Source organism: Phyllobates terribilis, unplaced genomic scaffold, assembly GCF_046119375.1.
Source record: "Phyllobates terribilis strain yellow unplaced genomic scaffold, ASM4611937v1 Scaffold_304__1_contigs__length_2301189, whole genome shotgun sequence".
Classification (NCBI taxonomy): domain Eukaryota; kingdom Metazoa; phylum Chordata; class Amphibia; order Anura; family Dendrobatidae; genus Phyllobates; species Phyllobates terribilis.
Genome location: NW_027363064.1, coordinates 2,132,828 through 2,157,570, shown reverse-complemented (window position 1 = coordinate 2,157,570; position 24,743 = coordinate 2,132,828). Strand labels below are relative to the sequence as shown.

The window sequence follows — 24,743 nt, the reverse complement described above, 5'->3', positions numbered from 1 at the left end:
AAGGTCAATTATATTGTGCAGCTTATCTCACCACCTGTAGTTATTTAGGTGAAAGCTCCAAAATGCTTGCCTAATATGTCTGTTTATCCAAAAGGAAGTAAAAAGGGAGAGCTAGAAAGATAGCATTGCATCACATTACATGGCAATGCAATGCACAGTTGCTGAAGTTGAACCAAAATGAGCTTGTAATCTGGCTTCTGCAACTTTGAACATGAAAAATCCAATGAGGAGAAGAAAAGCAAAGCCAAAGAGTCCATCCCAAAATCCGACAAACAAGCAAAATGAACAAAAAACATTGAATTCAATTCTTTCTGATTTTAGAAACTGCATTAAAGAAGGGGTGCACCTGTCCTGGAGATACTGCAATACCAGGTCAATGCGTGGAGTGGACAGAGCAAGCTCTTTTTCCATCTCCCTGTTCTAAAAATCCATTTAATATATGGTCCCCAGATAGGGGACGTATCAGATATTAAACTGATAAGAACAGATACTACACTTGATCTTAGCCAAAAGGCCGAGAAGCGATAACCAGAATTGGTTTCAAACTACGGAGCCACCCAAGGATCCTGAAAAGTCCATTTGTGGAGATGAGCTCCTGGACTCCCGTTAAGAAGACATGTTGTCAACCTCTAGATCCCTTACATGCCTGCACTTTTCGGCTTGCTGCTGCTGCAATCCACGCGTTTTAGATCTGCATAACTCCACCTCTTTAAACACAGCACCTTCACCCCCTGCTGTTCCCACCCGCCTCAACACCGTTGGAAGGGAGGAGAACCAATTAAGGCGGGGGGTGGGGTGGAACGAGCAGCTGTCTACCCTTAGCAGGAGGGCTCCTGATTACATACCTCTCCTGCTGCTGCTGCTGCTGGCTGTCCAGCAGCAGACTGAAGGTGGCTGCTGCTGTGCACAGGTATATAAAGGCTCAGAGCCTATTATGACACGCGCAGCCAGCGTTCCATTGCCACATTCCATCTACTGCAGGCAGGATACCTGGCTGGCTGAATGTCGCTGAGAAGCTCACAGAGACCGCCATAAGCAACAGTTTAACAGAATGCCACAGACTAATCAACCAAACTTTTTGGGTTGGGTTCTCTTTTATAGTCTGCAGGCATTAAATGAAAGAAGTCAGTGTTCCAGCAGAAGGAGACAACGTTTCAGAAAAGGCATTGTAGCAAACCAAAAAAGAAATTTTAAGCGCAGCAGAGTAACCAGCGCACATACCTGTTAGCTCAGGTGAGTTTAAAAGGCTGCTGTTGATAACAAGGGCATTTGCTAAATAGATGGTGTGTGTGCAACAATATACTGAAAGGTCAATTATATTGTGCAGCTTATCTCACCACCTGTAGTTATTTAGGTGAAAGCTCCAAAATGCTTGCCTAATATGTCTGTTTATCCAAAAGGAAGTAAAAAGGGAGAGCTAGAAAGATAGCATTGCATCACATTACATGGCAATGCAATGCACAGTTGCTGAAGTTGAACCAAAATGAGCTTGTAATCTGGCTTCTGCAACTTTGAACATGAAAAATCCAATGAGGAGAAGAAAAGCAAAGCCAAAGAGTCCATCCCAAAATCCGACAAACAAGCAAAATGAACAAAAAACATTGAATTCAATTCTTTCTGATTTTAGAAACTGCATTAAAGAAGGGGTGCACCGGTCCTGGAGATACTGCAATACCAGGTCAATGCGTGGAGTGGACAGAGCAAGCTCTTTTTCCATCTCCCTGTTCTAAAAATCCATTTAATATATGGTCCCCAGATAGGGGACGTATCAGATATTAAACTGATAAGAACAGATACTACACTTGATCTTAGCCAAAAGGCCGAGAAGCGATAACCAGAATTGGTTTCAAACTACGGAGCCACCCAAGGATCCTGAAATGTCCATTTGTGGAGATGAGCTCCTGGACTCCCGTTAAGAAGACATGTTGTCAACCTCTAGATCCCTTACATGCCTGCACTTTTCGGCTTGCTGCTGCTGCAATCCACGCGTTTTAGATCTGCATAACTCCACCTCTTTAAACACAGCACCTTCACCCCCTGCTGTTCCCACCCGCCTCAACACCGTTGGAAGGGAGGAGAACCAATTAAGGCGGGGGGTGGGGTGGAACGAGCAGCTGTCTACCCTTAGCAGGAGGGCTCCTGATTACATACCTCTCCTGCTGCTGCTGCTGCTGGCTGTCCAGCAGCAGACTGAAGGTGGCTGCTGCTGTGCACAGGTATATAAAGGCTCAGAGCCTATTATGACACGCGCAGCCAGCGTTCCATTGCCACATTCCATCTACTGCAGGCAGGATACCTGGCTGGCTGAATGTCGCTGAGAAGCTCACAGAGACCGCCATAAGCAACAGTTTAACAGAATGCCACAGACTAATCAACCAAACTTTTTGGGTTGGGTTCTCTTTTATAGTTTGCAGGCATTAAATGAAAGAAGTCAGTGTTCCAGCAGAAGGAGACAACGTTTCAGAAAAGGCATTGTAGCAAACCAAAAAAGAAATTTTAAGCGCAGCAGAGTAACCAGCGCACATACCTGTTAGCTCAGGTGAGTTTAAAAGGCTGCTGTTGATAACAAGGGCATTTGCTAAATAGATGGTGTGTGTGCAACAATATACTGAAAGGTCAATTATATTGTGCAGCTTATCTCACCACCTGTAGTTATTTAGGTGAAAGCTCCAAAATGCTTGCCTAATATGTCTGTTTATCCAAAAGGAAGTAAAAAGGGAGAGCTAGAAAGATAGCATTGCATCACATTACATGGCAATGCAATGCACAGTTGCTGAAGTTGAACCAAAATGAGCTTGTAATCTGGCTTCTGCAACTTTGAACATGAAAAATCCAATGAGGAGAAGAAAAGCAAAGCCAAAGAGTCCATCCCAAAATCCGACAAACAAGCAAAATGAACAAAAAACATTGAATTCAATTCTTTCTGATTTTAGAAACTGCATTAAAGAAGGGGTGCACCGGTCCTGGAGATACTGCAATACCAGGTCAATGCGTGGAGTGGACAGAGCAAGCTCTTTTTCCATCTCCCTGTTCTAAAAATCCATTTAATATATGGTCCCCAGATAGGGGACGTATCAGATATTAAACTGATAAGAACAGATACTACACTTGATCTTAGCCAAAAGGCCGAGAAGCGATAACCAGAATTGGTTTCAAACTACGGAGCCACCCAAGGATCCTGAAATGTCCATTTGTGGAGATGAGCTCCTGGACTCCCGTTAAGAAGACATGTTGTCAACCTCTAGATCCCTTACATGCCTGCACTTTTCGGCTTGCTGCTGCTGCAATCCACGCGTTTTAGATCTGCATAACTCCACCTCTTTAAACACAGCACCTTCACCCCCTGCTGTTCCCACCCGCCTCAACACCGTTGGAAGGGAGGAGAACCAATTAAGGCGGGGGGTGGGGTGGAACGAGCAGCTGTCTACCCTTAGCAGGAGGGCTCCTGATTACATACCTCTCCTGCTGCTGCTGCTGCTGGCTGTCCAGCAGCAGACTGAAGGTGGCTGCTGCTGTGCACAGGTATATAAAGGCTCAGAGCCTATTATGACACGCGCAGCCAGCGTTCCATTGCCACATTCCATCTACTGCAGGCAGGATACCTGGCTGGCTGAATGTCGCTGAGAAGCTCACAGAGACCGCCATAAGCAACAGTTTAACAGAATGCCACAGACTAATCAACCAAACTTTTTGGGTTGGGTTCTCTTTTATAGTTTGCAGGCATTAAATGAAAGAAGTCAGTGTTCCAGCAGAAGGAGACAACGTTTCAGAAAAGGCATTGTAGCAAACCAAAAAAGAAATTTTAAGCGCAGCAGAGTAACCAGCGCACATACCTGTTAGCTCAGGTGAGTTTAAAAGGCTGCTGTTGATAACAAGGGCATTTGCTAAATAGATGGTGTGTGTGCAACAATATACTGAAAGGTCAATTATATTGTGCAGCTTATCTCACCACCTGTAGTTATTTAGGTGAAAGCTCCAAAATGCTTGCCTAATATGTCTGTTTATCCAAAAGGAAGTAAAAAGGGAGAGCTAGAAAGATAGCATTGCATCACATTACATGGCAATGCAATGCACAGTTGCTGATGTTGAACCAAAATGAGCTTGTAATCTGGCTTCTGCAACTTTGAACATGAAAAATCCAATGATGAGAAGAAAAGCAAAGCCAAAGAGTCCATCCCAAAATCCGACAAACAAGCAAAATGAACAAAAAACATTGAATTCAATTCTTTCTGATTTTAGAAACTGCATTAAAGAAGGGGTGCACCGGTCCTGGAGATACTGCAATACCAGGTCAATGCGTGGAGTGGACAGAGCAAGCTCTTTTACCATCTCCCTGTTCTAAAAATCCATTTAATATATGGTCCCCAGATAGGGGACGTATCAGATATTAAACTGATAAGAACAGATCAGGTTTCAACATAATTTATTAAGTGCATAAAAGATGGTTTACAATCAAAAACAACAACACAAACAGTACATTATTAAAACACAGAATTCCACCCATAAAAACCCCATATACGATTAGCATCCCTCCTCCCAATACATTTGACATCCCTCAAGTAATAAATATACATCTGGCTAAAAGCAATTTTAAGACAATCCTTCACAGAAATAGCATCACGTTTAAAAAGTAAAATATTGCGTGCCTTCCAAAGGGCGTCTTTAAAACAGTTAATCATACACCAACATATACAATACTGTTGAGGGGTCGGACATTTAAAAAGGCCATATAAAACATATTCATGGTTAAAATCTCTTAAACCGCAAGTCCATTTTAAAAGAATCCCAACTTTGTGCCAAAGTTCCTGTGCAAATGGGCAATTCCACATAAGGTGCAAGGTGGTTTCGTCATTAACACATGAGTCTCTGGGGCATTTGGCTCTGGCCACCAGGCCTCTCCTGTGTTGAAATTCTCTGGTGGGGAGGCACTGGTGGACCACCATCCATGCGATGTCCTTATGTCCATTTGCTAAGAATTTCCCGAAGACATTCTTCCAAACTTGCTTCGATCTCTCTTCTGAGAAATTTACTATGGGGGTCACATCTTCATTCCTCCTCAGAAAAGATAAAAGCTTCTTGCGGTCTTTAAAAATGTCCATATTAAAATCACCAAGGCTATAAAATCGAACAGTCTTTTCTAAGATTGCTTGGTGTTTGGGGGGGCATAGTAAAACAGGGGAATTCAACGACAACTTAAACCATCTTTTAAAAATCATCCCACAAGTATATTTTAAAAAATAACTTAGCGCACTATTACCATTAAAATGTTTGAAACAAAAGCAGAAATAATTTAAATACAAATAAATATGTAAATCGGGGACATCCCTTCCGCCGTTCATTTTATTCTTCCTCATTATTTCTCGCCTTAATTTTTCCATTTTGGAGTTCCATAAAAACATAAAGATCATCCTAGTCATTTTTTTAATTAAAACATCAGAGGGGGGGTACACCATAGCTATATACAGTATGAGGGGTAACAACACTGATTTTATAATTAAAATTTTCCCCTCCATTGTTAGGGACCTCAAACCCCAAAATGATATTTTCTTTGACATTTTTTCTATGACATTCTCCCAGCTTTGAGTTCCCACATTCTCCTCGTTAAAAACAACTCCAAGAATTTTTACATTGTCTCGTTTTATAGTGAGCTGCGGGAGTTGGGCGGTGTCCCAGGATCCCAAAGTCAGACATTCAGATTTATTTAAATTAAGTTTAAACCCGGATGCCTGGGAAAAAAATTCAATGCGCAACACCGCCCTCCGGAGGGAAGCAGGGTCCACGCACACAACTGTCACGTCATCCATGTAGCCAAAGACTCTCACATCACTGCCACCTCCGCCTGGAACAGGAACCCCTCTAATCACTTTGTCTTTCCTTATTGCGCTCAGCAGGGGCTCCATGGCGCAGATGAACAGGATGGGCGACAAGGGGCATCCCTGCTTCACTCCGGACTCAAGGGGAACTCCATCTGTTAAAAAGCCATTAAGAGAAATTTGACTAAAACAATTTTTATATAAAATCTTAATACAATTTAAAAGCATATTAGGGATACCCATTCTTTTTAAAACTCTAAAAAGAAATCTATGAGAGACTCTATCGAAAGCTTTTTCAAAATCTAGGGCTAAAAGAGCTACATTTTGACCCCGGTCTCTGGAATACCAAATTACATCCCTTAATACGTTTAAAACCTCTGAAATACTTCTGCCTGGTACACTACAAACCTGCTCAGGCTGGATTAGTTTGGCAATGACACTCCTGAGCCGGTCTGCAACCACCTTAGCAAGTACCTTGTAATCAACATTTAGGAGAGTTATGGGTCTCCAATTCGCTAGAGTACTGCGGTCACCTTTTTTATATATCAAAGACACCACTCCTCTCCTCCACGAAAATGGCAACTGTTCACAAATAAAAACTTCTTTAAAAAGCATAAAAAGGTCCTCTTTTAAAATGTCCCAAAAAGTAAGGTAAAATTCTACAGGTAGTCCGTCACACCCAGGTGCTTTACCCTTAGAGAAACTTTTAAAAACATAAAATAATTCCTCTAAAACAATATCGCGTTCTAAAAACTCCTGGTCTGTAAAATTTAACTTAAAATCGAGATCATTAAGAGCATCAGATAAAAAGGACTCATCTATACACTTTTTACTAAAAAGATGCTTATAAAAGTTAAAAGTAGCATTCAACATTCCCTGCATAGATGTTTCACCCTCTAGATTTGTGATCACTTCTCTTTTATCCATGACTTTTTTGAAGAAGAAGCGAGAGCACTTCTCCCCCTCCTCCAAGTGCTGCACTCTAGAGTTAAAAATAATCTCTTTCCCCTTTGTGTCTATGCAGTTCTGAATTTCAGTTTTTAGGCTAGCAATATCATCTCCCACCTCCACCCCTAGCTCTTTGAATTTAAAAAGTGTTTGCAGTTTGGTGTTAAGATCACTAAAACATCTTTTTTTCTCTCTAGCTTTACGTCTCCCTGCTTTTATAAAAAACATTCTGACTTTTTTTTTCAAATTTTCCCACCAGGTTACCATAGGGGCATCAGAAGGTTTTTGTCGCCGCCAGGCTTGATAGGCTTTACCAAAGTCTTGTCGAATCAGAGGGTCCTCCAGCAGGTAAGTACTTAGACGCCAGAGGCCCCTGTTGACCCTCTGTTCATCCCGGTATTCTAGATGCACCTCCAAGCCCTTATGGTCAGAAAATATATTTGATGTTAAAACACATTTTACAGGGTTAAAATCATCTGATAGGAAAATAAAATCGATCCTGGAGGACACCCCTCTTCCGGACCACGTATAACCAGGGTCCGTCGGCAGGAGTGACCTCCACGCATCGCATAATTTAAAATCAGTTATAAAATCTTTCAATAGATGACATGACTTATCCAATTTGCGTAAAGGGTCACCCCCTGCTCGTTGTTCACTAGCACAAAGACAATTAAAATCACCCCCTACGACCAGGGGAGATGACCCAGTACAGTACAATGGCAATATCCCAAATAAATTAATTCTCTCTTGCTTATCAGGGGGAGCATAAATATTCATTACACGTAGGGTAAAACCATTAAATTTAAAATGCACTAAAACCACTCTGCCTGGTACTATTTCTGTGACAGCATTTATAGTAATATTTCTCCCACGACAGAGGAAGCCCACCCCCGCTGACTTGTTGTCATTGGAGCCAGACCAGATGGAGGGCCCCAGTCTCCAATCTGTCTTGATATCATTATAATTTAGTGCATGTTGTATCCCGCATTCCTGTAATAAACATATGTCAAAGTCAGTGGTTTCTAAATACTTGAATAGAGCAGCCCTACGAACTGGGCTCTTTAATGACCTCACATTCAGTGAGACAAGTCTTATTGTGGGCATTCATAGGTCAGGGTGGTGGATCTTCCATGAGGACACCTGACTCAAAGCCCTGTATATCAAATTGCTCCAGGACATCCGGGCTAGAAGACCCAAACGACTCGATATTCTGTGAGCCGGCGGTTGCCCCCTCGTAGGTCACGGTTCCCAGCCACATTCCAGGAGACGCTGGGGATTCGACATTCCGTCTCTTTTTCGGGGCAGACTCCACTAGGTCACTGGTGCAGTCCTCCTCTTCCTCCACCTCCTCCAGGGGGGGAGACTGGTCCATCAGGACAAGATCAGCAACACAGATTTCCTGATGTTCGCCACCTAGAAGCAAAGCCCCCTCATCTGGCTGGCTAATCGCCCTGGAAGATCCTGAGGCCATCGCTGCGTGGTCCCCTGTAGCCAACCGCACAGGGGCACCACCCTCCAGCCCAACAGGATCGGTATCGGGAACCATCGATACGGAGGATACCCTCCCAGAAGGAGGACCCCCCCGCTCCGGTCCATGCGAGGTCCGCCCATCGTTAAGGGACTTCGATGCAGGTGCCGCCCCAGAGGGGCCTCCGGCTCCCTGCTCCATCCCAGCCTTCTCGCCCTTCGAACCGCCCTCCGACGCCGGCCTGCCAGTGAAGACCGGTGGGCGCATCGGCTCAGCTTCAGAAGATGCAGCTTCTGCGTAGGTCCTGGTCCTGGTCCTGTTGGGGCATCCTCGGAACATGTGCCCCGCCTCACCGCAGAGATTACATTTCCTCCCAGCGGGACAGTCCTTCATTAAATGTCCGTAACAGCTGCAATTATTGCAGCGGTCTACTTTCCTGCCCGTGCAGGACATTTGGGTATGACCCATTTGTCCACAGTTCCTGCAACATACTGGCATTCCAGGATAAAATAAGTAGCCTCTGCTCTTACCGATTACGAAGGTTGAGGGAGGGTGTAGCATTCCTCCCACTCCACTAAGGTCCCTCTTTAGACGGGCCATATACCTTCTCTTGCCGCACCAGAAGCCTACCGCGTTCTTCACAGTACCCAGGTATCTCAGATCATCACAATAGCGGGTAAGGTAGGTCGAGATGTCTGCAGCTTCCACAAAGGGGTTCGGGAAATGCACCACGATGGGGATCTCGTCATAAGCATACAAGAGACAAAAGGTTAGTCCATCCAACTCATCTAAGTAGTTTTTCTCGTTTACCTTTTCTACGAGTTGCTGACAGCATCCCTGGCTCTTGAAGGTGATGGTGTATGTCCCCTTGTACTCGTTGTCCTGGAAGCAGAATATGTCTTCCCGCCGAAACTCCAGAACTCCAAGAAGAATCCTATGGCAGATGTAGTCCAAATTCTTCTCCATCCTCGATGCTGCTCCAACTTCAATCCTCACGGTGTTCCGCATCCGGGCATCACCCGATGAATATGTGAGCGTTGCCGGCATCCTTCACTCAGGAACGTACCGACTCTTCTCTCTGAAAGGCGCAAGCCTTCATGGGATCCCTTCCCGTTGCTCCCGGACTAATCCTTCCTCCCAATAGCAGCAGGGGGGTTAAGTCCCTCCGAAGAGGAACGATCCCCCCAGGCCGAGAGAAAGGGTACCAAGAGCACCTCACAGGCAAGACCACACAGGTAAACCTGATAGATCGTGCCAAAAGGCCGAGAAGCGATAACCAGAATTGGTTTCAAACTACGGAGCCACCCAAGGATCCTGAAAAGTCCATTTGTGGAGATGAGCTCCTGGACTCCCGTTAAGAAGACATGTTGTCAACCTCTAGATCCCTTACATGCCTGCACTTTTCGGCTTGCTGCTGCTGCAATCCACGCGTTTTAGATCTGCATAACTCCACCTCTTTAAACACAGCACCTTCACCCCCTGCTGTTCCCACCCGCCTCAACACCGTTGGAAGGGAGGAAAACCAATTAAGGCGGGGGGTGGGGTGGAACGAGCAGCTGTCTACCCTTAGCAGGAGGGCTCCTGATTACATACCTCTCCTGCTGCTGCTGCTGCTGGCTGTCCAGCAGCAGACTGAAGGTGGCTGCTGCTGTGCACAGGTATATAAAGGCTCAGAGCCTATTATGACACGCGCAGCCAGCGTTCCATTGCCACATTCCATCTACTGCAGGCAGGATACCTGGCTGGCTGAATGTCGCTGAGAAGCTCACAGAGACCGCCATAAGCAACAGTTTAACAGAATGCCACAGACTAATCAACCAAACTTTTTGGGTTGGGTTCTCTTTTATAGTCTGCAGGCATTAAATGAAAGAAGTCAGTGTTCCAGCAGAAGGAGACAACGTTTCAGAAAAGGCATTGTAGCAAACCAAAAAAGAAATTTTAAGCGCAGCAGAGTAACCAGCGCACATACCTGTTAGCTCAGGTGAGTTTAAAAGGCTGCTGTTGATAACAAGGGCATTTGCTAAATAGATGGTGTGTGTGCAACAATATACTGAAAGGTCAATTATATTGTGCAGCTTATCTCACCACCTGTAGTTATTTAGGTGAAAGCTCCAAAATGCTTGCCTAATATGTCTGTTTATCCAAAAGGAAGTAAAAAGGGAGAGCTAGAAAGATAGCATTGCATCACATTACATGGCAATGCAATGCACAGTTGCTGAAGTTGAACCAAAATGAGCTTGTAATCTGGCTTCTGCAACTTTGAACATGAAAAATCCAATGAGGAGAAGAAAAGCAAAGCCAAAGAGTCCATCCCAAAATCCGACAAACAAGCAAAATGAACAAAAAACATTGAATTCAATTCTTTCTGATTTTAGAAACTGCATTAAAGAAGGGGTGCACCGGTCCTGGAGATACTGCAATACCAGGTCAATGCGTGGAGTGGACAGAGCAAGCTCTTTTTCCATCTCCCTGTTCTAAAAATCCATTTAATATATGGTCCCCAGATAGGGGACGTATCAGATATTAAACTGATAAGAACAGATACTACACTTGATCTTAGCCAAAAGGCCGAGAAGCGATAACCAGAATTGGTTTCAAACTACGGAGCCACCCAAGGATCCTGAAAAGTCCATTTGTGGAGATGAGCTCCTGGACTCCCGTTAAGAAGACATGTTGTCAACCTCTAGATCCCTTACATGCCTGCACTTTTCGGCTTGCTGCTGCTGCAATCCACGCGTTTTAGATCTGCATAACTCCACCTCTTTAAACACAGCACCTTCACCCCCTGCTGTTCCCACCCGCCTCAACACCGTTGGAAGGGAGGAGAACCAATTAAGGCAGGGGGTGGGGTGGAACGAGCAGCTGTCTACCCTTAGCAGGAGGGCTCCTGATTACATACCTCTCCTGCTGCTGCTGCTGCTGGCTGTCCAGCAGCAGACTGAAGGTGGCTGCTGCTGTGCACAGGTATATAAAGGCTCAGAGCCTATTATGACACGCGCAGCCAGCGTTCCATTGCCACATTCCATCTACTGCAGGCAGGATACCTGGCTGGCTGAATGTCGCTGAGAAGCTCACAGAGACCGCCATAAGCAACAGTTTAACAGAATGCCACAGACTAATCAACCAAACTTTTTGGGTTGGGTTCTCTTTTATAGTCTGCAGGCATTAAATGAAAGAAGTCAGTGTTCCAGCAGAAGGAGACAACGTTTCAGAAAAGGCATTGTAGCAAACCAAAAAAGAAATTTTAAGCGCAGCAGAGTAACCAGCGCACATACCTGTTAGCTCAGGTGAGTTTAAAAGGCTGCTGTTGATAACAAGGGCATTTGCTAAATAGATGGTGTGTGTGCAACAATATACTGAAAGGTCAATTATATTGTGCAGCTTATCTCACCACCTGTAGTTATTTAGGTGAAAGCTCCAAAATGCTTGCCTAATATGTCTGTTTATCCAAAAGGAAGTAAAAAGGGAGAGCTAGAAAGATAGCATTGCATCACATTACATGGCAATGCAATGCACAGTTGCTGAAGTTGAACCAAAATGAGCTTGTAATCTGGCTTCTGCAACTTTGAACATGAAAAATCCAATGAGGAGAAGAAAAGCAAAGCCAAAGAGTCCATCCCAAAATCCGACAAACAAGCAAAATGAACAAAAAACATTGAATTCAATTCTTTCTGATTTTAGAAACTGCATTAAAGAAGGGGTGCACCGGTCCTGGAGATACTGCAATACCAGGTCAATGCGTGGAGTGGACAGAGCAAGCTCTTTTTCCATCTCCCTGTTCTAAAAATCCATTTAATATATGGTCCCCAGATAGAGGACGTATCAGATATTAAACTGATAAGAACAGATACTACACTTGATCTTAGCCAAAAGGCCGAGAAGCGATAACCAGAATTGGTTTCAAACTACGGAGCCACCCAAGGATCCTGAAAAGTCCATTTGTGGAGATGAGCTCCTGGACTCCCGTTAAGAAGACATGTTGTCAACCTCTAGATCCCTTACATGCCTGCACTTTTCGGCTTGCTGCTGCTGCAATCCATGCGTTTTAGATCTGCATAACTCCACCTCTTTAAACACAGCACCTTCACCCCCTGCTGTTCCCACCCGCCTCAACACCATTGGAAGGGAGGAGAACCAATTAAGGCGGGGGGTGGGGTGGAACGAGCAGCTGTCTACCCTTAGCAGGAGGGCTCCTGATTACATACCTCTCCTGCTGCTGCTGCTGCTGGCTGTCCAGCAGCAGACTGAAGGTGGCTGCTGCTGTGCACAGGTATATAAAGGCTCAGAGCCTATTATGACACGCGCAGCCAGCGTTCCATTGCCACATTCCATCTACTGCAGGCAGGATACCTGGCTGGCTGAATGTCGCTGAGAAGCTCACAGAGACCGCCATAAGCAACAGTTTAACAGAATGCCACAGACTAATCAACCAAACTTTTTGGGTTGGGTTCTCTTTTATAGTCTGCAGGCATTAAATGAAAGAAGTCAGTGTTCCAGCAGAAGGAGACAACGTTTCAGAAAAGGCATTGTAGCAAACCAAAAAAGAAATTTTAAGCGCAGCAGAGTAACCAGCGCACATACCTGTTAGCTCAGGTGAGTTTAAAAGGCTGCTGTTGATAACAAGGGCATTTGCTAAATAGATGGTGTGTGTGCAACAATATACTGAAAGGTCAATTATATTGTGCAGCTTATCTCACCACCTGTAGTTATTTAGGTGAAAGCTCCAAAATGCTTGCCTAATATGTCTGTTTATCCAAAAGGAAGTAAAAAGGGAGAGCTAGAAAGATAGCATTGCATCACATTACATGGCAATGCAATGCACAGTTGCTGAAGTTGAACCAAAATGAGCTTGTAATCTGGCTTCTGCAACTTTGAACATGAAAAATCCAATGAGGAGAAGAAAAGCAAAGCCAAAGAGTCCATCCCAAAATCCGACAAACAAGCAAAATGAACAAAAAACATTGAATTCAATTCTTTCTGATTTTAGAAACTGCATTAAAGAAGGGGTGCACCGGTCCTGGAGATACTGCAATACCAGGTCAATGCGTGGAGTGGACAGAGCAAGCTCTTTTTCCATCTCCCTGTTCTAAAAATCCATTTAATATATGGTCCCCAGATAGGGGACGTATCAGATATTAAACTGATAAGAACAGATACTACACTTGATCTTAGCCAAAAGGCCGAGAAGCGATAACCAGAATTGGTTTCAAACTACGGAGCCACCCAAGGATCCTGAAAAGTCCATTTGTGGAGATGAGCTCCTGGACTCCCGTTAAGAAGACATGTTGTCAACCTCTAGATCCCTTACATGCCTGCACTTTTCGGCTTGCTGCTGCTGCAATCCACGCGTTTTAGATCTGCATAACTCCACCTCTTTAAACACAGCACCTTCACCCCCTGCTGTTCCCACCCGCCTCAACACCGTTGGAAGGGAGGAGAACCAATTAAGGCAGGGGGTGGGGTGGAACGAGCAGCTGTCTACCCTTAGCAGGAGGGCTCCTGATTACATACCTCTCCTGCTGCTGCTGCTGCTGGCTGTCCAGCAGCAGACTGAAGGTGGCTGCTGCTGTGCACAGGTATATAAAGGCTCAGAGCCTATTATGACACGCGCAGCCAGCGTTCCATTGCCACATTCCATCTACTGCAGGCAGGATACCTGGCTGGCTGAATGTCGCTGAGAAGCTCACAGAGACCGCCATAAGCAACAGTTTAACAGAATGCCACAGACTAATCAACCAAACTTTTTGGGTTGGGTTCTCTTTTATAGTCTGCAGGCATTAAATGAAAGAAGTCAGTGTTCCAGCAGAAGGAGACAACGTTTCAGAAAAGGCATTGTAGCAAACCAAAAAAGAAATTTTAAGCGCAGCAGAGTAACCAGCGCACATACCTGTTAGCTCAGGTGAGTTTAAAAGGCTGCTGTTGATAACAAGGGCATTTGCTAAATAGATGGTGTGTGTGCAACAATATACTGAAAGGTCAATTATATTGTGCAGCTTATCTCACCACCTGTAGTTATTTAGGTGAAAGCTCCAAAATGCTTGCCTAATATGTCTGTTTATCCAAAAGGAAGTAAAAAGGGAGAGCTAGAAAGATAGCATTGCATCACATTACATGGCAATGCAATGCACAGTTGCTGAAGTTGAACCAAAATGAGCTTGTAATCTGGCTTCTGCAACTTTGAACATGAAAAATCCAATGAGGAGAAGAAAAGCAAAGCCAAAGAGTCCATCCCAAAATCCGACAAACAAGCAAAATGAACAAAAAACATTGAATTCAATTCTTTCTGATTTTAGAAACTGCATTAAAGAAGGGGTGCACCGGTCCTGGAGATACTGCAATACCAGGTCAATGCGTGGAGTGGACAGAGCAAGCTCTTTTTCCATCTCCCTGTTCTAAAAATCCATTTAATATATGGTCCCCAGATAGAGGACGTATCAGATATTAAACTGATAAGAACAGATACTACACTTGATCTTAGCCAAAAGGCCGAGAAGCGATAACCAGAATTGGTTTCAAACTACGGAGCCACCCAAGGATCCTGAAAAGTCCATTTGTGGAGATGAGCTCCTGGACTCCCGTTAAGAAGACATGTTGTCAACCTCTAGATCCCTTACATGCCTGCACTTTTCGGCTTGCTGCTGCTGCAATCCATGCGTTTTAGATCTGCATAACTCCACCTCTTTAAACACAGCACCTTCACCCCCTGCTGTTCCCACCCGCCTCAACACCATTGGAAGGGAGGAGAACCAATTAAGGCGGGGGGTGGGGTGGAACGAGCAGCTGTCTACCCTTAGCAGGAGGGCTCCTGATTACATACCTCTCCTGCTGCTGCTGCTGCTGGCTGTCCAGCAGCAGACTGAAGGTGGCTGCTGCTGTGCACAGGTATATAAAGGCTCAGAGCCTATTATGACACGCGCAGCCAGCGTTCCATTGCCACATTCCATCTACTGCAGGCAGGATACCTGGCTGGCTGAATGTCGCTGAGAAGCTCACAGAGACCGCCATAAGCAACAGTTTAACAGAATGCCACAGACTAATCAACCAAACTTTTTGGGTTGGGTTCTCTTTTATAGTCTGCAGGCATTAAATGAAAGAAGTCAGTGTTCCAGCAGAAGGAGACAACGTTTCAGAAAAGGCATTGTAGCAAACCAAAAAAGAAATTTTAAGCGCAGCAGAGTAACCAGCGCACATACCTGTTAGCTCAGGTGAGTTTAAAAGGCTGCTGTTGATAACAAGGGCATTTGCTAAATAGATGGTGTGTGTGCAACAATATACTGAAAGGTCAATTATATTGTGCAGCTTATCTCACCACCTGTAGTTATTTAGGTGAAAGCTCCAAAATGCTTGCCTAATATGTCTGTTTATCCAAAAGGAAGTAAAAAGGGAGAGCTAGAAAGATAGCATTGCATCACATTACATGGCAATGCAATGCACAGTTGCTGAAGTTGAACCAAAATGAGCTTGTAATCTGGCTTCTGCAACTTTGAACATGAAAAATCCAATGAGGAGAAGAAAAGCAAAGCCAAAGAGTCCATCCCAAAATCCGACAAACAAGCAAAATGAACAAAAAACATTGAATTCAATTCTTTCTGATTTTAGAAACTGCATTAAAGAAGGGGTGCACCGGTCCTGGAGATACTGCAATACCAGGTCAATGCGTGGAGTGGACAGAGCAAGCTCTTTTTCCATCTCCCTGTTCTAAAAATCCATTTAATATATGGTCCCCAGATAGGGGACGTATCAGATATTAAACTGATAAGAGCAGATACTACACTTGATCTTAGCCAAAAGGCCGAGAAGCGATAACCAGAATTGGTTTCAAACTACGGAGCCACCCAAGGATCCTGAAAAGTCCATTTGTGGAGATGAGCTCCTGGACTCCCGTTAAGAAGACATGTTGTCAACCTCTAGATCCCTTACATGCCTGCACTTTTCGGCTTGCTGCTGCTGCAATCCACGCGTTTTAGATCTGCATAACTCCACCTCTTTAAACACAGCACCTTCACCCCCTGCTGTTCCCACCCGCCTCAACACCGTTGGAAGGTAGGAGAACCAATTAAGGCGGGGGGTGGGGTGGAACGAGCAGCTGTCTACCCTTAGCAGGAGGGCTCCTGATTACATACCTCTCCTGCTGCTGCTGCTGCTGGCTGTCCAGCAGCAGACTGAAGGTGGCTGCTGCTGTGCACAGGTATATAAAGGCTCAGAGCCTATTATGACACGCGCAGCCAGCGTTCCATTGCCACATTCCATCTACTGCAGGCAGGATACCTGGCTGGCTGAATGTCGCTGAGAAGCTCACAGAGACCGCCATAAGCAACAGTTTAACAGAATGCCACAGACTAATCAACCAAACTTTTTGGGTTGGGTTCTCTTTTATAGTCTGCAGGCATTAAATGAAAGAAGTCAGTGTTCCAGCAGAAGGAGACAACGTTTCAGAAAAGGCATTGTAGCAAACCAAAAAAGAAATTTTAAGCGCAGCAGAGTAACCAGCGCACATACCTGTTAGCTCAGGTGAGTTTAAAAGGCTGCTGTTGATAACAAGGGCATTTGCTAAATAGATGGTGTGTGTGCAACAATATACTGAAAGGTCAATTATATTGTGCAGCTTAACTCACCACCTGTAGTTATTTAGGTGAAAGCTCCAAAATGCTTGCCTAATATGTCTGTTTATCCAAAAGGAAGTAAAAAGGGAGAGCTAGAAAGATAGCATTGCATCACATTACATGGCAATGCAATGCACAGTTGCTGAAGTTGAACCAAAATGAGCTTGTAATCTGGCTTCTGCAACTTTGAACATGAAAAATCCAATGAGGAGAAGAAAAGCAAAGCCAAAGAGTCCATCCCAAAATCCGACAAACAAGCAAAATGAACAAAAAACATTGAATTCAATTCTTTCTGATTTTAGAAACTGCATTAAAGAAGGGGTGCACCGGTCCTGGAGATACTGCAATACCAGGTCAATGCGTGGAGTGGACAGAGCAAGCTCTTTTTCCATCTCCCTGTTCTAAAAATCCATTTAATATATGGTCCCCAGATAGGGGATGTATCAGATATTAAACTGATAAGAACAGATTTTTTTTTTTTTTTTTTTTTTTTTTTTTCTCCTCAGACGAGGAAATTCCACAGTCTATGGAAACCAGACAAAGGAAAATTCCATCAAAACAGCTGCGTCAAATCCAATACGCAATTTGCTGTCCCCATCATCATCGGAAATATTTATTTCATATTTCAAAACAACAATAACAAAAATCAAGAGGTACTAACAATATATCTCCACTTTTTAACTTTCCATATTCCCTCCGCATCCACTTCCCCTCTCCTCTTTTTGTCCCATAGGAAACACACATACATCTTCCCCAAAATCACCTTCACACTATCCTTTACAGCAATTTCCTTCCTTTTAAACACATACACATTCCTCACATCCCATAACACTTCCTTTATACATGCAAGCATCAACCACAAGACTCTTTCCTTCGTCCCATCACATATTCCCAAACCAAACATAAACAACTCAAAAGACAACAAATTCACACCACACAATTCTTTACACAAAGGCCCCATTCTCCCAATCACATCTCTAGCATACTGGCAATTCCAAAAAACATGCAACACACTTTCCCTTCCACCACAGCCATTTCTTGGACACATTTCACTCCTCACCAAACCTCTATTCCTCTGAAACTCTCTCACAGGTAATACTCCATGTAAAGACTGCCACACAACTTCACTCTGTTTGTTGGTCATACCACTCATCCGCACTTTCTTCCAAACCTTCTGCACATCACCACCCCTAACCATATTTATTCCACATTCTACCTCTCTACATTCAATCATCCTATACACAGCCTTCTTATTCTCCAGCAATCTCACATCTGCATCACACAGTTCATACCTCACCAAAAACTTATAAACCCACACATACCATACAGGCACCTCAAAAGCAATCGGACATCGCAAATCCCTTTCTTGCCACTTTAAACGAAACAAATACGCTCCAAATAAATACCTACACATAGATGAAAACTTTCCATCCGCCCTAATCACTTTCAAAACAAACACAACGATATTCACACCAAAAAACACGTCCAAATTCGGAAAACCCAAACCACCTTTTTCCACTCTTTTAACCAAAATTTCTCTCCTAGCTCTCTCCATTTTCGAGTTCCACAAAAAAACAAATAAAATTCTATTCAAGCTTCTCATACACATATATCCTGGTGGAAATACTACCGCAATATATAAAAATATTGGCAACACCACACTCTTAACAATTAAAATCTTCCCAAAAAAGGATAAACTCCTCAATTTCCAAAAATTCAACTTCTGCTCAACTTTTCCTTTCGCATCATCCCAACTTTCTTTCCCATCCAAACTCTCTGAAAACTTCACACCCAAAACTTTAATAGGTCCATTCACTACATTCACACCTACATCCCTACTTAAACTTCCGCCTCCAAAACCCTTACACTCACTCTTTTCCCAATTCACTTTAAACGTAGATGCACCACAAAAAATAGACACTAACAACTTCACCCGCCTCACCGAACATTCAGAATCACATAATACACACACGTCATCCATATAACCACTCACCTTCCATTCTTTTCCTCCACCTCCCGGCACTTGCACACCACGAATTACCTTATCTTTCCTCAGCATACACAACAATGGCTCAATTGCACAAATAAATGCTACAGGGGACAAAGGACACCCCTGTCGCACACCCGAAAACACATTCACTTTCCTACCCACATACCCATTCATTAAAACACAGCTATAAACACCCGCATACAAACTTCTTACTCGCCCAACAAAATCAGCCGGAAAACCCATTTTTAACAACACTCTGAACAAAAAACCATGCGACAACCTATCATAAGCCTTTTCAAAATCCAAACTTAACAAAAATACACTCTTCTTACGACCCATGCAATCCCATAGACAATCTCTTAACATACACACACACTCATGAATCCGCCTCCCAGGTACCGCACAACACTGCTCATCCCCAATCACACTCTCTATCACATCACGCATCCTATTAGCCATAAGTTTTGCATAGATTTTATAATCACAATTAAGTAACGTTATTGGCCTCCAATTCCTCAGACTTTTCAAATCCCCTTTCTTAGGAATTAACACAACCAAACCTGCACGCATACTCTCAGTCACCTCCATGTTTCCCCACATATACTTACATACATCCACAAAGTCCTTACCAATCACACCCCACATCACACGATAAAATTCTACTGGGAGGCCATCCTCCCCCGGCGTCTTATTCAAAGCCATACTACACATAACCTTCCATACCTCATCACCAGTCACCTCACCCATCACTCTCTCTCTTTCTGCTTCACTCAACTTACTCTCTAACACACTCAAAACATCATTCTCCAAACATTCATCCCTCTGTTTCACTGCATACAGATCCTCATAAAACTTAGCCACCTCTTCACACATATCCTCTCCACTCACCTCACTTCCATCTGCTCCATACACCACGCTCATACTCTGTTTCTTTCCAAAAACTTTTTTAAAGAAAAACCGAGAACATTTCTCATCCTGCTCCATCTTATCAATCTTTGCCCTAAACACTATGCTTCTCCCTCTCTCCAACAAAAACTCACTAATCTCCTTTTTTACCTCTAAAATATCCTCCTCCACCTCAACTCCTCCTTCCCTTAACTTATACAAAACGCTCAACCGCGCGTTCAGTTTAACAAAACTCTCTCTTTTAATTGCTGCATACTTGTATCCTAAATTTTTAAAGAACATTTTTGTTTGTTTCTTCACCCAGTCCCACCACTCACAAACATTCCCAAACTCATTTTTATGCTTACACCATTCTTCATACCGCCTTTCATACTCCTTTCTCACATCTTCATTCTCTAACAGTTTAACATTTAACTTCCACAATCCTCTCCCAAACACTCCATCAACTTTTATATCCAACTCACACAACATACACACATGATCTGAAAAAAGAACGTTTTCCTGCCTATAATTAACAGAAACCATATTTTTAGAAATAAAACAATAATCCAATCTGGATTGTACCCTACCACTCTCAGAAAAGAAAGTGTTCAACAAAGGATTCATGTTACACACGCGCTGCATATCACACAACCCAAAATCATTCACTAACTCCAATAATGCTTTCCCAGACACATCCACATTCACTCTCCCCACATCACAGTTCATATCACCCACAATTACCACAGGTATTCTTCCTGGAACAAAAAGCTTAATTTTTTCAAATAAATTTTTGCGCTCATTTTTTTCAACTGGCGCATAAACATTAATAACACAAAACTTTACATTCTTGTATACAAAATTAGCAAGGATACATCTCCCCACCTCAATAACCAAATAATCACTCAAAACAACCTCCCTTCCTTTAACCAAAATACCCACACCATCATTCTTATTACATGCACTCCCCGACCACACAGACGCTCCATAAGACCATTCATCCCCTTTCACACCATCCACTACCCCACATTCTTGTAAACAAAAAATAGATGCATTTTGCATAGCTAAAAACTCAAAAATAGCAGCTCTTCTTACTTTACTTTTAAACACTCTTACGTTTTGGGACACTATGGTAAATCCCATAATACTTCTACTCCTTCACCAATTACACAAAGAAATAGCCTTTGGCCTAAACCAAAGCTCACAAGAGGACAAAAAGAAAAAACATTTACAATATTATATGGTGACACTATCCAGCACCACCACTATCCTCCTCCGCCATCAGAACAGAACAGCTGGTTTCCGACCCGCTGGCTTCACCAGCCACACTCCTCATTCTGGCAGTTCTGATCTTCCTCTGAGGCTCACTAAAATCTGCATCATCACTGCCCCCACCATCCTCCCTACGACTCTTCTTTGCACCCCTATCATCCTCCGAAGAAAAATCTTCAATGTTTTCAGGACCCGAAGGGTGTTCAGGACTGTCGGGTTCCGAGATTTGCACTTCACATCCTGTTGCGTCCATTGCCTCTCCAAAAGTCATCATCTCAGGCAGCTCTGCTTCCACCACTTTCCTAGATATTCTCGCAGACACTGCCTTTTTCTCCACCTTTGCCACTTCCCTCCAGAACTCCTTTTCTTCCCTCCGCTTCTTCCTCATTTCTTCAGCAGAAGAAGAACATGGTCTCAGGGACACCTCCTCTGGCGCCGTAGAGGGAGAGGCTCTACCAGTTTCCCGCCTCCTTCCCTCTCTCTTCTCCCTCTCCAATCTTTCCAGCACTTTCAGTGCGCTTGCCATCTGCCTCCTCTCCAGCTCCTCCTCCTTCTGTTCTTTATCAGAACGTCTAGGTGCACTCATAGGACAGTCCTTATACATGTGATCACTACTCCCACAGACATCACAGGACTTGGCCTCTGGACACTGGTTGGCCATATGCCCCTCCTTTCTGCAATTTCGGCAACACTGCCCTTTAAGGCATGTTACCATGGTATGTCCGAAAGAAAAGCATCTACGGCAAAACATGGGCTGGCCTGGGTAAAAGAGGAAACCTCTATGGCCTGCAATGGAAAAATTTGATGGAGGGTGTCTAAAGCCCCCCACACTGTCAGGATCCCTTTTCAATTTCACACGGAATTTATACTGACAGTTAAAGATTCCTAGACAATTGACTTGCTTCACTCCCTTCCGCACATATTCACAGTAGCGAGAGAGGAAGCACTCCAGCAGCTCAGGGTCTGTAAAAGGGTTATAGACAGTCACAGTCACCTCCTTTTCTTGCAGACCAAACAAAGGTTCCCATCTAACTCCTTCCAAGCAGGGGTCACTAGAGTGACCACGGAGCCATTCAAAGACATTAAGGCAAACATCCTGGTCCATAAAGGTAACGTCATAATTACCTTGACGTGAAAATTCGTTGACACTGAAGATCTCAGAACGTCTTGCTCCAGCTTTGCCTTCAACGATGTCTTGGACAATGAAAACCACGTTGTTCTTGTTCTGGTCAGATGGATCCACGGACAAACGGATGGTGTTCTTCACAAAAGACATCTTGGATTCTGTCGGTATGGAATACCACAGGAAAAAGCAGAAAATCCTCCACAAAAGGGTCCGGATTCCTCCAGGAGACTCGCACCAATCAAGGTACAGTCATACGATCTTAGCCAAAAGGCCGAGAAGCGATAACCAGAATTGGTTTCAAACTACGGAGCCACCCAAGGATCCTGAAAAGTCCATTTGTGGAGATGAGCTCCTGGACTCCCGTTAAGAAGACATGTTGTCAACCTCTAGATCCCTTACATGCCTGCACTTTTCGGCTTGCTGCTGCTGCAATCCACTCGTTTTAGATCTGCATAACTCCACCTCTTTAAACACAGCACCTTCACCCCCTGCTGTTCCCACCCGCCTCAACACCGTTGGAAGGGAGGAGAACCAATTAAGGCGGGGTGTGGGGTGGAACGAGCAGCTGTCTACCCTTAGCAGGAGGGCTCCTGATTACATACCTCTCCTGCTGCTGCTGCTGCTGGCTGTCCAGCAGCAGACTGAAGGTGGCTGCTGCTGTGCACAGGTATATAAAGGCTCAGAGCCTATTATGACACGCGCAGCCAGCGTTCCATTGCCACATTCCATCTACTGCAGGCAGGATACCTGGCTGGCTGAATGTCGCTGAGAAGCTCACAGAGACCGCCATAAGCAACAGTTTAACAGAATGCCACAGACTAATCAACCAAACTTTTTGGGTTGGGTTCTCTTTTATAGTCTGCAGGCATTAAATGAAAGAAGTCAGTGTTCCAGCAGAAGGAGACAACGTTTCAGAAAAGGCATTGTAGCAAACCAAAAAAGAAATTTTAAGCGCAGCAGAGTAACCAGCGCACATACCTGTTAGCTCAGGTGAGTTTAAAAGGCTGCTGTTGATAACAAGGGCATTTGCTAAATAGATGGTGTGTGTGCAACAATATACTGAAAGGTCAATTATATTGTGCAGCTTATCTCACCACCTGTAGTTATTTAGGTGAAAGCTCCAAAATGCTTGCCTAATATGTCTGTTTATCCAAAAGGAAGTAAAAAGGGAGAGCTAGAAAGATAGCATTGCATCACATTACATGGCAATGCAATGCACAGTTGCTGAAGTTGAACCAAAATGAGCTTGTAATCTGGCTTCTGCAACTTTGAACATGAAAAATCCAATGAGGAGAAGAAAAGCAAAGCCAAAGAGTCCATCCCAAAATCCGACAAACAAGCAAAATGAACAAAAAACATTGAATTCAATTCTTTCTGATTTTAGAAACTGCATTAAAGAAGGGGTGCACCGGTCCTGGAGATACTGCAATACCAGGTCAATGCGTGGAGTGGACAGAGCAAGCTCTTTTTCCATCTCCCTGTTCTAAAAATCCATTTAATATATGGTCCCCAGATAGGGGACGTATCAGATATTAAACTGATAAGAACAGATACTACACTTGATCTTAGCCAAAAGGCCGAGAAGCGATAACCAGAATTGGTTTCAAACTACGGAGCCACCCAAGGATCCTGAAAAGTCCATTTGTGGAGATGAGCTCCTGGACTCCCGTTAAGAAGACATGTTGTCAACCTCTAGATCCCTTACATGCCTGCACTTTTCGGCTTGCTGCTGCTGCAATCCACGCGTTTTAGATCTGCATAACTCCACCTCTTTAAACACAGCACCTTCACCCCCTGCTGTTCCCACCCGCCTCAACACCGTTGGAAGGGAGGAGAACCAATTAAGGCGGGGGGTGGGGTGGAACGAGCAGCTGTCTACCCTTAGCAGGAGGGCTCCTGATTACATACCTCTCCTGCTGCTGCTGCTGGCTGTCCAGCAGCAGACTGAAGGTGGCTGCTGCTGTGCACAGGTATATAAAGGCTCAGAGCCTATTATGACACGCGCAGCCAGCGTTCCATTGCCACATTCCATCTACTGCAGGCAGGATACCTGGCTGGCTGAATGTCGCTGAGAAGCTCACAGAGACCGCCATAAGCAACAGTTTAACAGAATGCCACAGACTAATCAACCAAACTTTTTGGGTTGGGTTCTCTTTTATAGTCTGCAGGCATTAAATGAAAGAAGTCAGTGTTCCAGCAGAAGGAGACAACGTTTCAGAAAAGGCATTGTAGCAAACCAAAAAAGAAATTTTAAGCGCAGCAGAGTAACCAGCGCACATACCTGTTAGCTCAGGTGAGTTTAAAAGGCTGCTGTTGATAACAAGGGCATTTGCTAAATAGATGGTGTGTGTGCAACAATATACTGAAAGGTCAATTATATTGTGCAGCTTATCTCACCACCTGTAGTTATTTAGGTGAAAGCTCCAAAATGCTTGCCTAATATGTCTGTTTATCCAAAAGGAAGTAAAAAGGGAGAGCTAGAAAGATAGCATTGCATCACATTACATGGCAATGCAATGCACAGTTGCTGAAGTTGAACCAAAATGAGCTTGTAATCTGGCTTCTGCAACTTTGAACATGAAAAATCCAATGAGGAGAAGAAAAGCAAAGCCAAAGAGTCCATCCCAAAATCCGACAA

General features: G+C 44.0%; 11 non-coding genes across 11 annotated transcripts; all 11 read right to left on the bottom strand.

Annotated features, from left to right (window-relative positions):
* Positions 1-335: 335 nt before the first annotated feature.
* Positions 336-526, bottom strand: LOC141220880 (U2 spliceosomal RNA). The gene has a single exon (XR_012289009.1). It is a non-coding gene; the product is annotated as a U2 spliceosomal RNA (small nuclear RNA).
* A 1,115-nt stretch (positions 527-1,641) lies between these two features.
* On the bottom strand, positions 1,642-1,832 carry LOC141220955 (U2 spliceosomal RNA). The gene has a single exon (XR_012289072.1). It is a non-coding gene; the product is annotated as a U2 spliceosomal RNA (small nuclear RNA).
* A 1,115-nt stretch (positions 1,833-2,947) lies between these two features.
* On the bottom strand, positions 2,948-3,138 carry LOC141220953 (U2 spliceosomal RNA). The gene has a single exon (XR_012289070.1). It is a non-coding gene; the product is annotated as a U2 spliceosomal RNA (small nuclear RNA).
* A 1,115-nt stretch (positions 3,139-4,253) lies between these two features.
* Positions 4,254-4,445, bottom strand: LOC141220902 (U2 spliceosomal RNA). The gene has a single exon (XR_012289030.1). It is a non-coding gene; the product is annotated as a U2 spliceosomal RNA (small nuclear RNA).
* A 6,173-nt stretch (positions 4,446-10,618) lies between these two features.
* Positions 10,619-10,809, bottom strand: LOC141220952 (U2 spliceosomal RNA). The gene has a single exon (XR_012289069.1). It is a non-coding gene; the product is annotated as a U2 spliceosomal RNA (small nuclear RNA).
* A 1,115-nt stretch (positions 10,810-11,924) lies between these two features.
* Positions 11,925-12,115, bottom strand: LOC141220871 (U2 spliceosomal RNA). The gene has a single exon (XR_012289000.1). It is a non-coding gene; the product is annotated as a U2 spliceosomal RNA (small nuclear RNA).
* A 1,115-nt stretch (positions 12,116-13,230) lies between these two features.
* Positions 13,231-13,421, bottom strand: LOC141220951 (U2 spliceosomal RNA). The gene has a single exon (XR_012289068.1). It is a non-coding gene; the product is annotated as a U2 spliceosomal RNA (small nuclear RNA).
* Positions 13,422-14,536: 1,115 nt separating this feature from the next.
* LOC141220870 (U2 spliceosomal RNA) lies at positions 14,537-14,727 on the bottom strand. Its single transcript, XR_012288999.1, has one exon. It is a non-coding gene; the product is annotated as a U2 spliceosomal RNA (small nuclear RNA).
* A 1,115-nt stretch (positions 14,728-15,842) lies between these two features.
* Positions 15,843-16,033, bottom strand: LOC141220881 (U2 spliceosomal RNA). The gene has a single exon (XR_012289010.1). It is a non-coding gene; the product is annotated as a U2 spliceosomal RNA (small nuclear RNA).
* Positions 16,034-17,148: 1,115 nt separating this feature from the next.
* Positions 17,149-17,348, bottom strand: LOC141220918 (U2 spliceosomal RNA). The gene has a single exon (XR_012289043.1). It is a non-coding gene; the product is annotated as a U2 spliceosomal RNA (small nuclear RNA).
* A 6,155-nt stretch (positions 17,349-23,503) lies between these two features.
* Positions 23,504-23,694, bottom strand: LOC141220950 (U2 spliceosomal RNA). The gene has a single exon (XR_012289067.1). It is a non-coding gene; the product is annotated as a U2 spliceosomal RNA (small nuclear RNA).
* Between the last annotated feature and the right edge of the window lie 1,049 nt (positions 23,695-24,743).